The sequence below is a fragment of the Lynx rufus genome, unplaced genomic scaffold (assembly GCF_022079265.1).
Source record: "Lynx rufus isolate CCGP_SWC_20201006 ecotype Redwood Valley unplaced genomic scaffold, mLynRuf1.p SCAF_8, whole genome shotgun sequence".
In the NCBI taxonomy this organism is placed as follows: domain Eukaryota; kingdom Metazoa; phylum Chordata; class Mammalia; order Carnivora; family Felidae; genus Lynx; species Lynx rufus.
This window is the reverse complement of record NW_025814896.1, coordinates 127,891,139-127,914,761: the sequence shown is the minus strand read 5'-3', so window position 1 is coordinate 127,914,761 and position 23,623 is coordinate 127,891,139. Positions and strand designations below refer to the sequence as shown.

At 36.8% G+C, this 23,623-nt stretch overlaps 1 pseudogene; it reads right to left on the bottom strand.

Moving 5' to 3' along the window:
- Nucleotides 1-20,739: 20,739 nt before the first annotated feature.
- Nucleotides 20,740-21,741, bottom strand: LOC124504062 (L-lactate dehydrogenase B chain-like; annotated as a pseudogene).
- Between the last annotated feature and the right edge of the window lie 1,882 nt (nt 21,742-23,623).

Below are 23,623 nucleotides of genomic sequence, written 5' to 3'. Positions count from 1 at the left end.
AAATGATAGATGAACTAAAATGGCAGATATTTGTATAGTGCTGTCTTTGGCTTTTATATTTTATATTTTATATTTTCTGCTCATTTGTTCTGTGGGAATTTTATATTTGCAAAGGTTTCATGTGATCATCCACAAAATCTTCAGTATCTGCTGTACTTTCTCATGGTTTTAAAAGCCTATTCTTTTTATTTATAGGTATTGGTGGAGTTGTGATCTCCATTTTATTTTTTCTCCATTGAGGTAAATTTTACATAAAGTTGTTTTTTTTTTCTCTTAAGTTTATTAATTTTGAGATGGGGGTGTGCAGAGAGAAGGAGAGACAGAATCCCAAGCAGGTTCTGCATGGTCAATGCAGAGCCCAACATGGGGCTTGAATTCATGAACCATGAGATCATGACCTGAGCTGAGAGCAAGAGTTGGATGCTCAACCAACTGAGCCACCCAGGTGTCCCTAAATTTTACATAAAGTTCTCAGTTAAAGATATACTCATTTTATTAAGGTGTAATGTTAATACGTTGAAATCTGTACTTTCTAGTGTATGGTTCTGCAAATTTTGACAAATTCATACACTTGTGTAACCACCATGACCAGAACACGGCACAGTCCCAGCCCCCGCCCCCACCCCACACCAAGGAACTCCTCTGCCCAGTGTAGTAAAGTCATCACATAGTCCTTAGTTCTGAGCAAACACGGCTCTGTTGTCAGTGTCTGGAGTTTCACCTTTTCCGGAATGTCAAATAAATGGAATCATACAATATGAAGCCCCTTAATCAGGCTTCCTTTACTTAGCAAAATCTGTTAAAATGTATTCATGTTTATTGTGTGTATTAATTCATTTCTTCTTATTTTCTGAGTAGTATTCCACGGTATGGATTTATTCCACTGTGTTTATTCACTCACCAGTTGTGGCAGGCAGGTTAATGGCTCCCTAAAAATAACCATGCACCTAATCCTTAAAACATGATTATGTTACCTTACATGGCAAAAAGAGACTTTGCCAATGTAATTAAATTTGCAGGCCTTGAGATGGGAAGGTAATCCTGGCACAAATATAATCACATGAATCAGAGAGATGGAAGCGTCCGAAGGATCTGCTCACCTATTCCTGGTTCTGGAATGCAGTGTCCATGTGCAAGAGCAAGAGAGGAGCCTCCAGGAGCTAAAGTGGAACCCACCTGACCACCAGCAAGAAAACTAGACCTCAGTCTCATACCACATGGAACGGGGTTCTGCCAACACCTGAATAAGGAAATACATCCTTCCCTAGAAACTCCAGAAAGGAATAAAGCTTTGCCAATGCTTTGATCTTAGCCTGGAGAGACAGCTAAGTAGACTTCTGTCCTCCAGAAACATAAGATAATCAATCTGTGTTGTTTTCAGCCACTAAGACTGTGGCAATTTGTTGTAGCACCCATAGAAAATGGAGAGATCAGCTGAAGGACATTTGGGTTGTTTCCAGTTCAGGATAATATTGAAAAAAGCCACTATTAACCATGATATACAGGTTTTTATGTAAATGTAAGCTTTCATTTCCTTTGAGTGGAATTTCTGGGTTGTATGATAAGTGCATAAGTATTAGAAATTGTAAAACTGCTTGCTATATGTCATTTTTCATTTTTCATTTTCACTTTCTCAATGTATGAGGGTTCCCACTGGTCTGAATCTTCAGCACCCCTTGCTATGTACAGAACATTTTTCACTTGTTTGTTTGATAAGTATTTGGTGTCGTCTCATTGTGGTTTTAATTTTCATCCTTAATGGTTAATGATTTTGACTTAATAAAGTATTTATTCAAATCTTTTGCCAAACTTTCATTGGGTTATTTTCTTATTATTGGGTTTTGAGTATTTTTCATATAGTTTTGTGTATTGGTTTCCTAGCACTGTGAATATTACCACGAACTTGGTGACAACACCCATGTATTATCACATCGTTTGTGTGTGTCAAAAATCTGGCCATGGCCAACTGGCTTCTCTACTCAGTCTTACAAGCTAATTCAAGGTGTCAGCTGCTGCATTCTCAGCTGGCCTCATCTGGTCTCATCTGGAGCTCAGGATCCTCATCAAAACTCAGTCAGGTTGTTGGCGGAATTCAGTTTCTTGCTGCTGTAGGTGGGACCAGCATCCTGGTTCTTTGCTGACTCTTGGCTAGGGATGCTCTCAGCTAATAAAGGCCACTCTGAAGTCCCAGCCAAGTAGCATTCTCACAACCTGGCTGCTTACCCAGAATCCCTCTCCATTCTCTATGATGGTTTCCTAGCACTAAAGTAATTATCTTATCACATTCCCTTTATTATGTCATCTAATCAAGGGACTATCCCATCATATTAAAAGGCTCAGCCCATATTCAAGGAGAGAGGATTGCATAATGCTTATGTATCAAGGGACAAAAAAAGCTGGGGACCATCTTAGAATTCTGCCTACTGCATCTGGGTAGATATAAGTCCATTGGAAGATATGTGGTTTACAAATGTTTTCTCTCAGACTTTCACTTTTCATTCCCTTTTTAAAAATATTTTGAAGAAGTGTTTAATAATGAAGAAACCAAAGTTTTCATTTTTTTTTCTTTTTATCTATCCTATTTTTAGTGTCGTATCTAAGAAAGCTTTGCCAGACACAAGGCACAATGATTTTCTCCTGCTTTCTTCTCAAAGCTTCATAGTTTTACATTTTCCATTTGAATATATGCTCTATCTTGAATTAATTTTTGCATGTGCTACATGGTATGGGTCAAAGTTTTGTGGGTTTTTTCTTTTTTTTGCATGTTAATATATAATAACTTAGTACCAAGTTTCAAAATCAGACAGAGTGAACCCTCTATTTGTTCCTCTTGAAAATATTGTGACTCTTTACATTTGTATTATATATTTATATTTATATATAAGACAAAATAGATTTGCCCTGCCAGATCAATTTTAGAATCAGGTTGTCAATTTCAACCGAAAGGAAAAAAATCTTGCTGGGGCTTTGATTGGAACTGTGTTGAATCTATAGATAAGTTTGAGGAAAACTGACCTATTAACAGTAATGAGCTTTCCTCTAAATGAACATGATACAGCTCACCATCTTTTTAGGTATTCTTTTCTATCTTTTTCCAGGGTTTTATAGTTATCAGCATACAACTCTTATACATATTTTATTAGATATAAACCCAAGTATTTCATGTTTACTGGTGCTACTGTAAAGGATATTTTTAAAATTCAATATCTGATTGCTCATTACTAGTACATCGAATGATCTTTAGGCTGACTTTCTGTCCTGAAACTTCCCATTTATTAGCTCTAGGACGTCTTTGGGAATTCTTTGGGATTTTTCTATATAGACAATCACGTCTATAGAATTTTTTATTAATTTATTTAATCTCCACTATTGGTTTAATTTCATACATTCTTTACTGTTTCAGTTTTTGCCCCTGAGTTTATAACATATCATCAATTAATTATAATAATTCCACATAATATCATATCACTACATAATTATAAGAACGTTACAATCTAATGATTTCCTCTTGTCTTTTGTGCTATTTTTATCATATATATTTTTTTCTGGATATGCTAGAGACCCAAAATACATCCCTATTATTTTTATTTTGCAGACAATTACTGCTTAAACAAGTACAAATAAGAAAAAAATATATTTACTCTTATTTTAATTATTTCTAGAGTTTTGTAACTTTTTTTGTAGATCCAGATTCCTGTGTGTTATCATATTTTTGTGCCTGAAGAATTTCTTTTAATATTTCTTCTAGTGTAGGTCTGTCAAACAAGAATTATATCTTTTTTTAAAGACTTTTTTTTTTGAGACAGAGAGAGAGAGCATGAGCAGGGGAGGGGCAGAGAGAGAGGGAGACATAGAATCATAAGCAGGCTCCAGGCTCTGAACTAGCACAGAGCCTGATGTGGGGTTTGAACTCATGAACTGCGAGACCATGACCTAAGCTGAAGTCAGACGCTTAACCAACTGAGCCACCCAGGTGCCCGTCTTTTTTCTAAATCTTCTCTGTGAAAGATATTTTCACTGAATGTAGAATTCTGTGTTGGCCTTTTTCTTCTCAGTACTTTGAAGATACCACTCCTTGTCTTCTAGCTTGTATAGTTTCTGATGAAAACTCTGTCATAGTTCTACCTTTGCTCTTCTGTGTATTTTATTTATGTGTTTCTTCTATTATTATTATTATTATTATTATTATTATTATTTTGGTCAGGCTTCCTTAAAGATTGCCTCTTTTCCTTGGTTTTCAGCAGTTTGAAGATGATGATGATGATGATGATGATGATGTGTGTGTGTGTGTGTATGTGTGTATGTGTGTTGATTTTATCCCATTTGTGTTCTCTGACTTTTCTAGATCTCTAGTTTATGTTTTATGTTATTTTTTTGAAAATTATCAATCATTTTCTCTTTAAATAATTCATATGTCTCATTATCTGTCTTTGCATTCTAGGATTCAAATTACACGTATGATACTCAGACTTTCTGATGTTATCCTAGATGTTAGATGCTTAGATGAATTTTGTCCTGTTTTTAGTTTTCTACTATATTTTCTCATGTTTCAGTTAATTTCAATTTACCTATTCATTGATTTATTTTTTTATTTTTTTTTATATTCCTTAGGGTTATTGAGTCTACTGATGAATCAGTCAATAGAATGCTTCATTTCTGTTACTGTATTTTAACTCTAGCCTCCAATCTAATCTCCTTTTATAGTTTTCATCTCTCTAATGAAATTCCCCATGTGTTCATGCATGTTTTCCACAGGATTCTTTCATATATTCATTATAGTAATTTGTAATTCCCTGTCTCATAGTTCCAATATGTGGTGCTTATCTGAGTCTGGTTCTGTTGACTATTTTGCCTCGTAACAGTGGGTTTGTGGGTTTTTTTTTCCCTGCCTTTTTTGTGTGTGATGGATACTTCTTGTTGGAAAGCCAGACACAATGTGTAGGACAGGAGATCTTGAGGTAAAAGCATTTTATGCCTGACATATGAACACATCTTATTCTACTTGGCTTTTAGTTAAAAGTGTTTGTGTCCTCCAGGCCTAAATGGCAAGGTATGCTTTTTATTATCCCATACCCCAAGATTAATATTTTTCATGATATCTTGGTAAAAATCAATGAGGAAGAACATATGAATGGTTGAAAACTCCCTTTGTGTACAGAACCCAGGAACCTTACATTATCCTACACTGAGGCTTTAACAATTCATTAAACATATTAGCTGAATTTTTCTTTCCAACTTAAATGGAGGACAAGTCTTCCTCTTCTGCTCTGCAAATGTTAGTCATTTCGTGCTCCATCTCACTTTGAATACACCTGCCTTTCCTTAGGTTTAAGGCCAGATGCTTACTTTGCTACCTCACCTCTTTGAATTTGACAAAATTATGATTTTTAAAAATTATGACCTGGGTTTGCCTTGTTGGGATGGGAGCAATAATCTTTCCAACATTCTGCATCCTAAGTGAAAGGTAAAAGTTCACTATTTTCTTAAGACAAGAAAAATAACGCACATTTATGTACATACTAATCCAACCAATCTAGACATCAATGAGAACCTTAGTTATAATAAATGAATTCATCTTAAGTGTTTCTAGAAACTGTAATGTGTCCAAGCAATCAAAGAATTACAAAGAAGAGTCAAAATCCACTCCTGCTTTCAGAGTTTACAATCTACTGGGAGAGAATAGAATGATAAGGAGAAAAGTACAAAAATGCAGTGTCAGATTCTTTCTGCTATTCCTTTCTCTCACCTTTAATCAATGATAAAATGAGTTTTCTCCTATCAAAGATTGAAGTTCAGGGCTTAATCTTGTGGGAATTCAGATAGTCATCTCTGAGAGGCATTAAGGAGCCTGAAGAGACCCTAGAGCCACCTCACTATAGGTTTCTTGTCTCAAAAAATCACTGTAACAACTGATGATACAAAACTTTAGAGAGTAGATTAAGAGAATTTAGAATTAAATTTGGCTCAAAAACAATGCTGAAAGTGATAGCTTGACTCTTACTGGTTTTCTTTGATGGTATTTGAATATATTTTCAGCAATTAATTACTACTTTTCTTTGATCATGCCAAGGTGGAGAAAAAGATTAAAAGGGAGGTACTAGTAGATAGGAACAAGCAATGTCTGAGATCATAAGAACCCAAGGGATAGTTCATATTCAAATACATACAGAAATAAAGAGTTTTAAAATCCTCTGCAAAACCAATCTTAATCTTGGGTTATATAATATAGTATGAGGACAAACTTGGCTTTTGAAGCAGAGAAAAGAAGAGAATAGAATCAACCAGATGTTCAGACAAATTGCTGAGGCCCCACAGCAGTTTTACTTAATGCCACCCTATCATCCGCTTTAGACAATTTAAGATCGAGAGCACAGTCGGACTGACAAATACATTTGCTCAAGACCTTCTCCATTATAATTCCATTAATATCTCTGGGCCCAGAGCCAGAGAGAAACATCTGGTAGGGATTATATTTTTACAGAGATAAACTTGCAGATGTTCCAAATTATTTTTAAGAAAATTTATCTATAAAATATTGTGATACCAAGATGGAAAAAATGACAAAAATGAGATCAAGAATTATGCATTATAGAAGTATTTTGGAATTTTTTTTTATATTTTAATATAATGAAATCAATACATTCACATGTTAAAAAATAATTCCATAAAGAGGATAAGAGGACATTTAAAATATTTCACCCCAGTTCCTTACACTCCCACCCCTCCATTCAATTTCCCTTACAACTGTCCTTGTTTTAATAAATTTGATAGCTCTCACAATTCCAAAGAGTATATTCACAGCTCTATTTCTTAAGCTTGAAGCTTAAATATTTATGTTTAAATATCGGCTCCATATGTAAAACAAGAAAATATTAGTTTATTCAATATCATTCTTCTTCCCTCCACTCATCTTATTTATGTTACTAATTTAAACCTTCCAGTTATTATTTCACAGTTAAAAATAAAAGTCTCAAATCTGCAATTCTTCATCTAATATATCATTAGCTATTAGACTGCATCTAACACCTCACCACATCATAGGACAAGGAAAAGCAAGTCTTACTCACTGGCTGTTGTCAGCCCTACTATTATTTACACCTTCTTGCGTTTATAGCATTTGAATTCTGCTTCCTAACTATTTGAAGACATCCAAGCATTAGCTATAGGAAAATAATAAAATTGAAAACAGAGGAAGATAATTTAAAATATTATAATTTTTCAACATTATGTACTGCACGTTCAGTAGTGACTGATTCCTAGAGAAGGACATGTCAGCCTATCTTTAAACTCTTGGCACTCAAAGATTTCAGGCTTCGAGGTCAAAAGATGATCTATTTTTCTTTACTACAGCAATTGATAAAATACATGACACAATTGTGTTTTCTTCACAACTGGGTGACTTTCTTATACTGTGTGCTGGGTTACTATTTAAATAAATTGTCCTTTATGGGGCACCTGGCTGGCTCAGTTGGTATAGCATGCAACTCTTGATCTCAGGGTCATGAGTTCAAGCCCCATGTTGGGTATGGAGATTACTTAAATAAATTGTGCTTTATATTTTTAATTATGATTATTCAAATCTGCCATTGACGTCTTTATTGATCCTGAGATCTCCATTGCCCAAGAAGAAAGAAAAGTTTCAGCTCAGAATATGAGTTAGTGTTTTATTTATTTATTTATTTATTTATTTTACTTTAAAGACAGATAAGCCTAGTTCAGGGAAAAAAAAAACAGTTGGCTGTGATAATTTCATACCCCAAATGCTTATTTTATGAGAGTAGGGGGAAAAATAATGAATATGAAGAAATGGAAGCTCCAAAATAGGGCTCTTTGCCTAAACATGGACTCAAGAAGGTGCAGAAGTTCTTACATCACACCGTGGAAGACCCAGACAGGTCAAAAGAACGAATAGACTGAAAGATGCATGGCAATGAGACTGGGAGGGAAAGAGAGTGTTGACCACCTAACAAGACACCACAGCAGAGAACAGGCATCAGCAGCCTATTCTAGCACATACCTCAAGCTAGTTTTCACAAATTGCATCCATCAGCAATGACAGGGGCCAAAACCCAAAGACCAAATATGGTGAGGTATCTCAGTGAAAGGTCACTGAGAACATATTGGATATCAACTGGATCTGAGTTAATTAATAAAATGTAGTAACAGTAAAAAATTAAGTAAATATAGAAGATTTGAAAAGTATAATGTGACTTGACCCAATGATATTTATAGCACAAAATGACTGTAAAATATACTTCTTTTTTGAAGTGCATATACCAAGATAATCCATATGCTAAACCATAAAGTATGAATATATTTCAAAAATTAAAACCTTAACAAGTGTGTTATGTGAATATAACAGCATTAAATAAGAAGTCAGTACTTATTTAATAGTAAATACATATTTAGAAATTGAACACACTTATAAGGAACCATGATGAAAATAGTAATTTAAACTGAATAACAGAATAATAAGAACATCAAATTTGTGGCATACAGCTAGCAGGGTTCAGTGGGGAATTTGTAAACTAAATGCTTATATTAAAAAAGGTAAAAGATTTGTAAAATTTATTTGTTTTGTATGTATTTATTTAACTTATCATTTTAAGAAGCTAGAAAAAGAACAAATTAAGGCTAAAAGAAGAAGGAAGAGATTAAGAGAAGTGGTAATTAGTGAAATAGAAAACAAACAAATAACAAGCTATAAAGTATATTGATAAACCTCAGAAAGACAGATAAGGATAAATAGAAGTGAAAAAATACAAGTTATCAATGAAAGAAGAAAGGGTGATCTAAATATAACTGTAGCCATGATTATAAAAAGACTTTAAAAAGATAGTGACACTATTATCAATAATTTTATGCCAATAAATTTTATATCTTAGATAAAATAGACAATCTAATTAGTAAACAAGATACATGAAGCAATGGAAAGTATAAATAACACTAGATTTATTAAAAAGCTTGAATTAATAATAACTTTCTCTTAAAGAAAAATCAAGGCCCTGATATCCTGGTTAAAATCTATCAAATACTTATGTTAGAAATAATACTAAATACTTAAAGACAAAGGTGTCCCAAGAAATGTACAAAAATCTTTCACCCTAATAAGTAGATTTAGCAAGGTCAACAGATAAAAGTAAATAAATTAAAAATTAACTGTATTTCCATATTCAAGCATCACGTGGAAAATTAATTTTAAAACAATTTAAACATCAGAAAGACATGTAAAACCTCCAGTGAAAACTATACAGTGTTACTACAAGACACTGAAGAAGACTGAACTAAGTTGAGGGATATAATATTTTCATATGTTAGAAAAACAATATTGTTAAGGTGTCTATAGATTCAACAAAATCTCAGTTGGCTTTCTGATACAAACTGACTATTCTAAAATGTCTATGGGAATGCAAAGCATTTACACTAGACAAAATAGTATATAAAAAGAAGAGCTAATTTAGAGGACTTACTATCTAATTTTAAAACTTATTACAAAGTTACAGCATCAAGACAATGGGATATAGGTGAGAGGTAGACCAAAAGATCAATGGAATAGAACGGAGTCCACAAAAAGACACGTGCATATATGACTAAATGATTTTTAAGAGATAAAGGTACCAGAGCAATTAAATTGGAAAATGCAAGTTCATTTCAAAACCTTCTATTGAAATAACTTGATAAATTTATGGAAAAAGGTCCCAGCTTCTCCCTAACACTATGCACAACAATTAATTTGAGATGAAGAGAGATCTAAATGCAAAAGCTAACGCTGTAATACCCCTAGAAGAAAAAATAGACCCTATCTTCCCAACTTGGAGTAGGCAAAGATTTCTGAGATAACTACACAAAAAAAAGACCAAATGGAAAGTTAAATAACACTGAACTGAACATCATTAAAATTTAAAACTTCTTCATACAAAACAAAATTGCTGTGATAATCAAATGTTATAATGGATATGGAAACAGTTTAAAGGATATAAATGCCAAAAAAAATATTTGCCTGTAATGAACAGTCTTTATACACCCTTGCATTTAGAGTTATTCAATCAACAAACCTTTATTAACACCTACTATGTCCAAGCACTAGGCTAGGCTCTATCTAGTAACTTACATTGACAACTGGATGTAAGAGGAGCTGTTCCAGGCTAAGTAGAAGATACAATTGTTATTAGTTGAAGGTTATATAAATCTGTTTTAGGACTCCGGGACTAGACCTAGAGGGTGAGGAGAAATTAACCAGTTGAAGAAATAAACAGTGGTGTTTGGGAGGTGGGGGATCGCAGGGAGGTTGAAGTGGAGAAGAGATGTTCCAGGAGAAAGAACAAAACCTGTATGAAGGTTTTGGGGAGAGAGAAAGATGGAGCATATTGTGGAAACCAAGCAACCTTTAGGATGATTGAGTATAGAGCACAAAAATGGAGTGGGGTGGGAGAAGAGAGGTGAGGAATAAAGCTCCATACAAAAGCAAGGGTTTCATTTTTTGTAAATTATACTTAGAAGATTAGATTTTTATTCTGAGGGTAATGGGAAGAGAGCCAAGTGTTTTATTCTCTTGCTTTTATCGGGGAATGATTGGACACACTAGGAATCCTTTAGCTTTCATGTATACAGCAGACTGTGTGTGTCAGCAGGGTTGTGGAAGACAACTTAAGTTGAAAGTTAAACTTAAGTTGAAGAAACCCACAACGAAACTGAACAACAGACAACAGACAAGCATAACCTGAATGAAGCAGCAGCAGCAGGTAATCTGGAAAGAAATGGATAGAATAGGTTTGAGAGAGATTTGATAGAACTCGGCTCTAGACGTGGAGACTGGGGAAGCACGCAGAGTCAGGGATGTTCTTCATGATTCTGTGTTTCAGGTTGGAGAAGCTGTCCCGCCTTACCCTATGCTGCAAAAGGGTAAAAAAAGATGAGTAGTCAAAAGCGTCCGTGAGTTTGAGCAAGAAGGACGTCTCTGGTGGAGTCGTGAAAAGATTGCCAGTGTTACCATGTCCAGTGGGGAAGAGGTGAGTTCCATTAGTTTACAGAGTGAATAGAATAGGTCACTAATTTTGAAGACATTTTTTTTTATGTATAAACTATGAAGAGAGAGGGAAAAGGCTGCTGCTGAGGGAAACAACACAGAGATTTTTTCAAATTGAGATTTGAGCATGTTTAAATATATTGTAATGTATAGGGGTGCCTGGGTGGCTCAGTTGGTTAAGCATCAGACTTCAGCTCAGGTCATGATCTCACGGTTTGTGGGTTCAAGCCCTACGTTGGGCTCTATGATGACAGCTCGGAGACTGGAGCCTGCTTCAGATTCTGTGTCTCCCTCTCTCTCTGCCCCTCCCCTGATCATGCTCTCTCTCTCATAATTAAATAATAAACATTTATATATATATATATATATATATATATATATATATATCAATGTATAGAATTGTCAAATCACCATTGTACACCTGAAACTAATATAACACTGTATGTTAACTACACTGGAATTGAAATAAGGAAGAAAGGAAGGAAGGAAGGAAGGAAGGAAGGAAGGAAGGAAGGAAGGAAGGAAAGAAAGAGACTACAGTTACAAAGAGGGAAGGAATAATCCACTGGTGATTTTCTAAGGACTGTGTGCAGGAGGTAGGGAGACATTAGACAACAGGTAGATGAAACTCACACGAAGATGAAGGAGTCAGCTCAACCTTGAAGAAAGGATATCTTTCCACTTTATTCAAAGGATATTTACATGTATGGAGGATAACAGCTGAAGGAGTTTCTTCCACATCCCGTGTGTGTGCGCGCACACACATGTGTGTATGCAATAAGAAATGAAGACACTGTCTAGGAAGAGAATTAATGAATTAATAGGAGGAAATTTTGAAATAATATTTTTAAGAAATGTGAAGGGCAACCAGAAGCATATAAGTTTGCTAAGAGTCCTTGAGGTCCTAGTTCATGTTGGTGACCTTGCATAAGTGTGGCATTAAACCACATGACTGTGTATTTGGGTTCAGTTGTTTTCAGGGACATAAGCTAACGTATAAAGTAGTTGGACCATTGCTTCATTTTAGTGATTTTTCAAGTGAATGTGACAGAGGATGGGGAGGAAAGCTGAGGCTATTGGCCAGGGTGATTGATGTGAAAGACCCTGGTGCGTAAGCTGGACACACAAAAAAACAAAACCTGGAGGAAGCTGAAAGATAAAGAACAGGTCTGGAAGTCTGTACACCATAGATCTTGATAAAGTCATAGAATTCAGTTACTCAATAAGAATCATTGACAAGGCACTAGGAAAGATAGGAAATTCTAGTTAGAAAGTAGCAAGTTTAAACATAAAATCTTAGAAGTTGGATAGCTGCTAGGATTGTCGAGTTCTAGAAGCACATAATTGAAGTGGAGTGACACACAGTGCAATTGGAATGAATAAGGTCAAGGTTTGGAATGGCCATCAGAGTGGAAACGGAAATGACTCATCATAGCTTGAGTGGGAATGAAGAGTGAAATATGGTAGGATGAATAATGGCTAAGAACGCAAAGGAATAGTGCACTGAGATTATTACAAGCAGAGAGAAACCTGTGCAAGGTCACAGACACCCAGAAGAATGCAGCAAATTTCAGAGTTACAAATTGTGCTGCCTTGAGCCCAGGGCAGAGGAGGAAGGGAGTGGAGAGAATGAGCTGCAGAGGTCTTGTATTCACATTTTACTACAAGGAACTCATGAAGGTGTATTTATTTCCCAAAAGATAAGGATATACATAAAGAGATGTTTACAAACATACTTCTCTAACCTTTGTGGATATAAGTAGCAGGTTGTATGACAGGAGGCAAATGAAATGTTACTGTCTGTCTATCTGAATTGAATAAGTCATAGAAAACTGTAAATAGTAATTATTACCATTGCCAAAATTTGCTCTCAGTCTCTAGAAACTTTCTGGAAGCTAAAAACTTGATGAGGAGGTGACTTTAAAAAGAAAAAAAAAAGATGTTTGTAGCAAGAAAAAAAACAAAAGAGCTGCTGGTGGAGAGAGACAGAGATGGTCCATAATTAATATGAACATCAATCTTTTTGAAATGTCAGGATGAAAGCCTATTCTTGCTGAAATAATTTGATTCAAAGTCTCTTAAAATAGCACAAAAAGCAAGAGAAAGGGGCACTGGCAAGGAAGAGGTTGGTAAAAACAGTAGTACCTGGTTTCTTCCCCTATTTCCTTGGTGTACAAGGTCCTGGGGTTGGTGTCACATGCTGGGCCACACTGCTTTGGTCCCCAGACACTAGGAGCCTCAGTTTCTGCTTTGAGCAGTAGAGATGTCTGCAGACAATGGAAAGTGCCTTGATTTATATTACAATTTGTAAGTGAAGTCATGTTCTAGAGGTATTTTAGCCTAAAGTGTAATCTTTCCTCATCATACATCCTAGAAACACCCCTCCAAAATGGTGATACTGTATTATACAACACAATATGGCAGTAAAGCATTATCATTCCCTTTTATTAAGTGGCTCTATGGGACAAACATGCACTTTAAATGTATCACTTCTGTCAGTTCTTACATCAGCCCCATGTGGTAGATATAATCCTCGTCTTGGAGAGAGGAAAAGAGAGACTCAGGAAGGTTAAGAGTTAAATAACACATTCAATTTTTTTTAATGTTTACTCATTTTTGAGAGACAGAGACAGAGCATGAGCAGGGAAGGCGCAGAGAGAGGGAGACACAGAATCTGAAGCAGGCTCCAGGCTCTGAGCTGTCAGCACAGAGCCTGATACGGGGCTCAAACTCGTGAACTGTGAGATCATGACTTGAGCCGAAGTCTGACGCCTAACTGACTGAGCCACCCAGGTGCCCCTAAATAACACATTTTAGATACAAGTTGGTATCCCTGTGATTGCCCCCCAGTGACCTTTCCACCATGTCACCCTGCCTTCTGACCAAGTCTCCCTGGTCACTGGCACTTCCTCAGAAAATGTCTGGAAAAGACATGATAAATTATACCCTGTTGCTGCGCACAGCAGTGCTCATTCCAGCTCAGTGGCTCCATGGCCATCAGGGATCCAACCCAAGACCCCAGGAGAGTACAATGAATCCATGCCATCCTTTATGTCCACACCTGAAAGCTCATCTCCGTGAGAAAGCACCCAAAGCAAAGCATAGATTTTCGTCCTTCCTCAAATGCTGGAAGGGGCTCCGTCCCTCTGACAGAGGACCAACATATCCCAGTGATGATCTAAATTTATGCATTTTTTCGCAAAACATGCATTTACTGAGAATCACCTAGGGAGTATATTCTATGATGAACATTCAGCATACATAAATCAATAAAACAGTGCTCCCGTGCTCAGTGAGCTCACAGATCAGTGAGGGCAAAGCCATGAGGGTAAATGATTACAAGGCAGCATGGCAAGGGCAAAGATAGCATTACGCAAACTCCAAAGAAGTAGGCAAACAGAGAGATGCAAGAATAAGCAAGGATATCATATTCTTTTTAAAAAATTTTTTTTAATGTTTATTTATTTTTGAGACAGAGAGAGACACAGCATGAACAGGGGAGGGGCAGAGAGAGAGGGAGACACAGAATCCCAAGCAGGCTCCAGGCTCTGAGCTGTCAGCACAGAGCCCGACGCGGGGCTCGAACTCACAGACTGTGAGATCGTGACCTGAGCCGAAGTCGGCCGCTCAACCGACTGAGCCACCCAGGCGCCCCAAGGATATCATATTCTTGATGGACACTGTGGAGCACATTCAGTCTTTCACTCACTGCCTCCAGGGACATTTTGTGTTGTCAGAAGTTCTACCACCTTAGCCATATTGAAAAGTGACATAATCCGGGCCTGAAAGTTAATTCAGTTTTTCAGCCATAAGTAAGCCAGGACCAAAGAAAAACTAAATAAACATCAAAGGCAAATTTCCAAAAAGGCAAATTGATGTATTTTTAATAATCAAAATGTGTTTCTACTAAAAAAATGTGATTATAAGACCAAAATATACTGGTGTGTTCATTGCTGGTTTCCGGACATCAGTCTTTTCTTCCCAGATTTCTAAAGATATTTTTATCTAGATATATATTTTATCAATTAGTTGTGCTCACTGTGGGCAACAGAAATCCTGGCAAGTATGGGTGCCTGGGTGGCTCATTCCATTATGCATCAACTCTTCATTGGCTCAGTTCATGATCTCGCGGGTTCATGAGATCTAGCCCCACATTGGGCTCTGCATTGACAGCATGGAACTTGCATGGGATCCTCTTTCTCCCTCTCTCTCTTCACCCCCCCATTCTCTCTTTCTCTCTCAAAATAAATAAACAAACAAGAAAGAAAGAAAGAAGAGAAAAGGAAAGGAAAGAAAAGAAAAGAGAAAATAGAAGAAAAGAAAAGAAAAGAAAGAAAAGAAAAGAAAAGAAAAGAAAAGAAAAGAAAAGAAAAGAAAAAAGAAAAGGGGCACCTGGGTGGCTCAGTTGGTTAGGCGTCTGACTTTGGCTCAGGTCAGATCTCACGGTTTGTGGGTTCAAGCCCCACATCAGGCTCTGTGCTGGAAGAGCCTGGAGCCTGCTTTGGATTCTGTCTCTGTCTCTGTCTCTCTCTCTCTGCCTCTACCCTGATCATTCTCTGTCTCTGTCCGTCAAAAGTAAATAAACATTAAAAATGTTAAAGAAAGAAAGAAAGAAAGAAAGAGAAAGAAGTCAAGTAGTTTTCTTTCCTTCTTTTCTTCATGAAAATACAAAGTCTGGTAGCAAGCTGTGGTTAGTATTGATTCAGAGGCTCATCAAAATCTCTATCACTCTCTGCTTTTTCCTTCCAGTCTGTATTAACAGAGAGTTACTGCCTTTGCATAGTTGCTGCTGTATTAATGGAGAGCTGAGCTGATGTGTGTCCTAAGCAGGAAGAAGGGGAGGGCTAGTCAAAGAAAAGTGGTGTGAAGTCTGCCTTTCTTTCCTGGAAGCCATGCCCCCAAAACCTCTATTTACATCTCAAAGAACACTGCTGCACTAGAGTGGATGTCACATGTGTTACATCTCAAAGACAAACACCACTACTGTGCCATCATCCCAGCTGCAAGGCAGGGTAGGAAGTTTTTATATATGTACAATATATATAATATTTATTTGTACTGGTCCCATTGTTGCTTCTCTCCTTGTAGGGCTCTGTTAATAAGATGGATGAATGACTATTGAGGATGCAAATTTTAATCTCAGTCAGAACCTTCAACATTTATTTTTAGAAAGCAGTATTGCTTTGGCATTTAAAGAAAACTTTTATAAATCACTCTATATTAATAAATTCTAATGCAGCAGGAAGAGGTACAAGTTAGTGTGCTCAGCTATACTACCAGTACCACGGAAATATTTATAGTTCTAAAAACAAAGACCTGCAGACAGGAAGTGAAGGTATTGCTGATTCATTTGTATCAACTGATTGAGTCTATACACCTGGATTCATTTTTGTTGTAGCCATTGCTTAACAACTTTATATTCATATGTTTAAGCACTGGTTCATAAACTATGTGTCTCTCCTGGAAGGGAAATGGGAAGTGTCAAAAGGAAGAGTCTTATATTTTTCTGCTTTAATATCTTGAGGCTTGGGGAAAGAGAAAATAGAGCATGAAGCAAAAAATGCAATCTGATTTGAAGTTGGTATTCTTAGTGTAGCAATTCCAGCTAGCAAAGCGGTTAGCTGATTGAAAATAGTACCCTTCTTAAAACACAAAACTGGTATCTGTGTATGTGTGTATGTGTATATATGTGTGTGTATACATACATAGTTAACATGTGCATGTTTGTACATATGTGTATTTAACATCTCAAACATATTTTCTTTTGAAATGAGGCTCACATATTTTAGATTGTTTTGTTTGCTTTACTGTTGCCAAGGAATAAAATGACTCCCTGGAGCAAATCCTGTCTTCCATCAGGAGATTTGTTAATGTTTCATGCAGAAAAAAAAAAAAAAAAAAAGCTCCAAAGAGTTCTCCTCAATGAAAGGAATGTATTAGTTGATCAACTTATTTCACTTGAAAAGTGATTGACCAAAGTATTCAGCTCTCTGCCATCTTTGTAAATGCTCAGCAATTCTAGCAGTTGTATTTACTAATTTCTGGGTCACTACTATATCCTGGACAAATATTGCTGGACATACTAAAATACATTAGTAAATCAAGTGGTCTTGTCGGCTGAATAATTTATGGCATGATAAAACATTTATTTACATCTACAATGAATCAGGACCTCTGCAGAACGCTGGTGATACTGATAGGACCTCATAAATCCATATCTTTAATACTCTACGGTAATTATAGTACCACACAGTGAGTTCCATGATAGAAGCATGTGATCTCTAAAATGTTTTTCTGTAATATGAATTGAATAGAGAAAGCTGAGAGGAAATATTTGTAACCAAACCCAATATCTTTATTTTACATTGGTAAATAAATATACAAATATACTTATCTTTTTTGCAAGAATGCAGTACTCCAGCATTTACTCAAGTGAATGACAAATATTCGTTTTCCTAAACTAAGCACCTTTTAGCATGCCTTACTAGATACTTATGTGAATTACACTCATACTCTTTTTTAAGATTATTTTGAGAGAAAGAGAGAGAGACTGTGTTAGGGAAAGGGTGGGTGGGTGGAGAGAGAGACAGAGACAGAGAGAGAGAAAGAGGTACCAAACAGGCTCCGTGCTCAGCATGGACTCTGGGATCATGACCTGAGCTGATATCAAGAGTTGGATGCTCGGGGCGCCTGGGTGGCGCAGTCGGTTAAGCGTCCGACTTTAGCCAGGTCACGATCTCGCGGTCCGTGAGTTCGAGCCCCGCGTCGGGCTCTGGGCTGATGGCTCGGAGCCTGGAGCCTGTTTCCGATTCTGTGTCTCCCTCTCTCTCTGCCCCTCCCCCGTTCATGCTCTGTCTCTCTCTGTCCCAAAAATAAATAAACGTTGAAAAAAAAAATAAAAAAAAAAGAGTTGGATGCTCAACTGACTGAGCTACTCAGGCGCCCACTCATACTCTTTTTTAAAGGCTTTGATTTCTTATTAATTTTGGAAAATCTTTTTTAAATGGTGTTTTGCAGAGATATCCTTAATAAGTCAACATAGTCTGCTGATTCCAAAAAGCTGAGAGCTACAAATTATTTTGATTTTAATAAAATAATACATGTAAAATATTTTATTTTTCTGACTTTGGAAATGTAACTATACCCTTTATAAAGTTGATATTCAGTGTATGCGTGTGTATGTGTGTGTGGGGGGGGGATATCTGTGTGAAGGCTGTGGGAAGGTAAATGTTTTCATTTTCCGTTAATTTGTTATTATAAATTATTTTGAAATTTTGGTATAAATGAGACGCAAAAGCTATTGACTGTCTTTGTGCCTCTTATCTAGAAAGAACTGGGAGCTTCTTCCTTGTGCAGGGACCAAATTCTAGAGACAGTTTTAAAGTGCTTGCAGATGCTCTAGACTTTTCGATGCAGGCTATTTAGTTTTGTATTTAAAAGGAGGCAGTATCCCCAGTGGATATAAACATAGGCTTTGGAGATGGACAGGAGCAGGACTGAGCTGAATGATTTGAGCAGAATGCTCATCTATAAAATGAAGACTTAACATTTATTTCATTAGGGTAGTGTGAGAATTTAAATATTTAATGTGTATGAGGTGTCCATTCCAGTATGTAGGAAATGTCCCACGACTAGGAGCTATTATTATTATTATCATCAAACTATTTAAAACACCTTTGCGCTTACTCACCTTACACTAATTAAGACTGTCTAATTAATATTAGCTAAGACATAGTAAAAGTTATTCCTTTCCAGTATGAGAGGGCAGAGACAAGTGAAATAGGTCCCATTTCAACAATGTTATTTACTAATATATGTTCAAATGTCAAGTGATTTATATTCTTATCCAAGACACTCATAACTCAGAAAATGATCAGTTCGTAGGTAGAACTGCCAAGATATTAAATGGATGATTTAGGACCAAATCAATTGGCCAAATATTATGAAAATATTCAATATGTTCCTTCAGAAGAGAATTCAAACATTTATGAAACTATGTTTCCTGTCAAGCTGTTCAAAGCATATTTTTGCTTTCTACTACCTCTTTGCAATAAAAAAAGAGAGAATATTCATGAGTAAACCTCATAAGAATAAAGCATGACCTCAAAAAGGAAAAGTACAAATTACAACTGGAAGTTGTTTTTTTTTTTTAAATTTTTTTTTCAACGTTTTTATTTTATTTTTGGGACAGAGAGAGACAGAGCATGAACGGGGGAGGGGCAGAGAGAGAGGGAGACACAGAATCAGAAACAGGCTCCAGGCTCCGAGCCATCAGCCCAGAGCCTGACGCGGGGCTCGAACTCACGGACCACGAGATCGTGACCTGGCTGAAGTCGGACGCTTAACCGACTGCGCCACCCAGGCGCCCCTACAACTGGAAGTTTTAAAAAGAACCCTTGAACAAACGAATAAATGTATCCCACTCCTAAAAGAAAGTTAAATACCAGAAAGGTATCAATTCCATATTTAAAATACACTAAGTCCAACAAAAATACCAGTAGTACTTTTTACTAGCTAAAAAACTGCATAATTCTCCTAAAATATATATATTGAAAAAAGTGAGAAAGAAATCATCTTGAAATATATCAAAATACAGTATTACGTTGAAATAGTTACATTATCAAATTAATCTGTATATCTTTTTAAAAATGTTTTATTTATTTTTGAGACAGAGACAGAGCATGAGTGGGGGAGGGGCAGAGAGAGAGGGACACACCGAATCCGAAGCAGGCTCCAGGCTCCGGGCTGTCAGCACAGAGCCCGACGCGGGGCTCGAACTCACGGACCGTGAGATCATGACCTGAGCTGAAGTCAGATGCTTAACCTACTGAGCCACCCAGGCGCACCTACCAGCATAATCTATTAATGAATTAAAAAGTACTAATGTTGAAAAGGATATATCAGAACACATAACAAAATAAAACACAACAAGATCTCTAAAAGGAAAGAGAAAACAGTACTTTATAAACCTGACTTAAAATCAGAACTCTATGTGGACTGCTGCTTCCCATCGTCTGCTGGATTGTGACCTCTTATTCAGAATATTTTTCTTATACACGAAGATGGATTTTTTGGTCTTCTTATTTATATTCCTGTATACATCCCTTAATGGATATTAGATGTTCTCAGGGTAAATTCAGAAAAGGGAAAATAAGGACATGACAACCTTTATGGGTGAGATGCATGTCATTTGTAACTACCTCCTAGAACCTAGCACAATCCTTATACACAACTGGCATTCATTCAGACTTGCTGAATAAATGAATACTTGGATGAGAACAAGAATACCGGTGGTAAGTCACAGTAGCTTTCACAGAATCAAGAAACATAACAGTATGGCTGGAACCATACTCTCTATCTACCAAAACATCAAAAATAAAACTGAAGTTGAGATTATAGACTTAATCATTCAAGAAAGACACTTTTTCTTCACATTTTTAAATTTTAGAAATTCCATAAACTTAAGCAGAGAGGAAAACTGAGGTAAATGCATTATTTTTGTTGTTTTAGAAGCACACTGTGCTAGTTAATTTTATTTGTTCAAGGGCTCATTTGCAGGCATTAAACCAAGCGTGGGCTTGAAGTCTGTGAGTCCAGATTCACATATTTAAGAAGATAAAAGCAAACTGTGATCCATGAATGTGGATGAAAACTAAAGGCTCACAGTTAATCACTTTGTAGTTTTTAAATTTCTACAGCCTAGAAGCCATAAGTCACAGGTCGTTTAGGTCTTTCTGGATGTCCCACAAGGTCTCTGAGCTGAGCAAACTCATCATCATTCAGCTTCTGGTTGATAACACTGGTTAATCCCCAAGCATTCAGGATAGATGGAAGGCTCATGGAGACTTTGCTCTCCATGTCATACATTCCCTTCATCATCGTTGACTCTGGAGAAGTCATGGATAGACTTTTCAACACGGATTCAGTGAGATCAACCACACTTAATCCAATAGTCCAGCTGGTATATCCTTTTAGCTTGATGACTTCATAGGCACTTTCAACCACCGTCTTATGTACATCTTTACAACTGTCACTGTCATTGTCTGTTTCCATTTCTGGATTCAGTTCCTGGAGACAAAATACCTCCCACATTCACTTTATTCTGCACAGCCACACTTGAGTTGCCATGTTCTCCCAAAATCCATCCATGGCAGCTGCTGGGATGAATGTCAAGTTTTACAGCCAGAAGATAGCAAAATCTAGCTGCGTCTGGATTATACCCACTTCCAATCACACTGTGCTAGGCTAGTCCACTTAATTTCCAGGTAACATATCCACTGGGATATGAGAATATCCACTGGGTTGGAAACCACAATTATGATGCAGTCAGGACTGTACTTGACTGATGTAGGAATAATGAATTTGAAGACATTCACATTCCTCTGTACCAGACTGAGAGGTTCTCTCCCTCCTGCTGGTGGACTCCTGGAGTTACCACCATAATCTTAGAATTGGAGGTCACAGAGTCATCATTACCTGCCAAAATTTAGGTATCTAAAGAAATAAGTTCCCATGTTTCAGGTCCATTATTTCTCCTTTGAGTTTATCTTCCAAAATATCCACGAGCACAAGTTCATCCTCCAGAGATTTTCCCAGAATGCTGATGGCATATGCCATACCAACTTGTGCAACATCCACTATAGTAATCTTATTGTTTTGGACAATTGCTCTTCTTCTGCAACTGGTGCAATCAGTTTTTCCTTGTGAGTTGCCATTGTGCCCAGGAGAGATGTGAGAATCATGTGAGGAAGATAATAGGTAAATACTTTCTACTTATAGACCAGAAAGAATTTGGAAAGTTTTCTGAACTCTCTAACATTGTTATCTTTCAGTATAAGGCCTAGAGATGAAACAACTTTACCAAATATTAGGTCAGTTGTTAGCAGAGTAGGGCATGAGCTCATTTCTCCTGGATCCACGGTTGCTGCTCTTTCCACCATACTCTTATACTAACCAAACATTTCTTTATTTTTTTAAAAAATTTTTTTTAACGTTTATTCATTTTTGAGACAGAGAGACACAGAGCATGAACGGGGGAAGGTCAGAGAGAGAGGGAGACACAGAATCTGAAACAGGCTCCAGGCTCTGAGCTGTCAGCACAGAGCCCGACGCGGGGCTCGAACTCACGGACCGCGAGATCATGACCTGAGCCGAAGTCGGACGCCCAACGGACCGAGCCACCCAGGCACCCCAAACATTTCTTAGTAAAACACAAAAGTGGTGGGTAGAGAAAACAGGAGCCAATAGCATTAAATTTTAGAATAGGTAAGGAAAAAAAAAAAAACCTTGTATTTAAATAAACTTATTACAATTAATACTTCAAAAGATATGTAAAACAGGATATATTTAATCAATCAGTATCTATTTGTTTACCATACATTTATTAATCATCTACCATATGAAGACACAACACAAGATGTAGGAGATGTAATGATGAATAGATCAGAAGTTGTTCCTGCCCTCATGGAGTTTTGAGTTTAAGGACTAAGGGTCAACAATGAGATTGAGATAACACAATCTGGAGATTAGGCTACTTTGGAGTAAAAATGTGACTACTTACATGGACCATTCTGTTTAATTAAAATTAACTGAGGAACTGAGATTTTATAGAAATATAAGTAAAAAAAAATAGTGCCCATGGGTGGCTCAGTCAGTTAAGCATCCAACTTTGGGTCAGGTCATGATCTCATGGCCCATGAGTTTGAGCCCCACATCAGGCTCTGTGCTGACAGCTCAGAGTTTAGAGCCTGCTTCAGATTCTGTGTCTCCCTCTTTCTCTCTGCCCCCCCCATTCATTATCTGCTTCTCTCTCTCTCTCTCTCTCAAAAATAAGCATAAAAAGTAAATTAAAAAAGAAATATAAGTCAAAAATAATCTCTAAGAGAAACTATTTTCAGGTGACTATCCTCTGAAGTTTATTTCTCAATTTTTACATAGAAAATCCTGCACCTTAACAACCACAAATCCAAACCAGTCTTCAATCTCTATATCGAACATCAGTCCTCATTAAAATGTACACAAAGCTGTCTCCAATGACATCTACTGGAGAGAATCAATCTGAAATATATATGAGATCTTCAAGGGAGGTAAAAATAGAAACTTTTAGGAATCTTTGAGGAATAGTAAGTACTTCAAATTTACCAAATAAAGATCCAGGTCTGTACACATATCCACACTTTTCAAAGAGTTTGCAAATCAATCATATCATTAAGGCTCTAGGATTTGAATGGTAACACGTTTTGATATCATGCTGGAGTGACAATGAAGGCATTGGCTTTCCCAAACTGATCTACTGAAAAGAAAATTCTTCTGCACAAGGGTCTTATAGTAAAGTCAGATGACCCTGCAATCCGGGAGCCCTAGTTTCCTGGGCAACATAAACAGAACAGAGACAAGAGCCAAACACAGGTATCACCTCCTGGTGGTACTTTGTTAAGATGAGTCCTGGAGGTGCCTAGAAATTCCTAAACTTTCTTTTCCTTGAACTCTCTGTTTTCCTAAACTGGAGAAGGAAGAAAGCAGAGCTATGGAGAACTGAGTTGCAAAAGGCGTCAGGATGCTGGATCAGCTTGAGATGGCAAGGTATTTCTAAAGAGG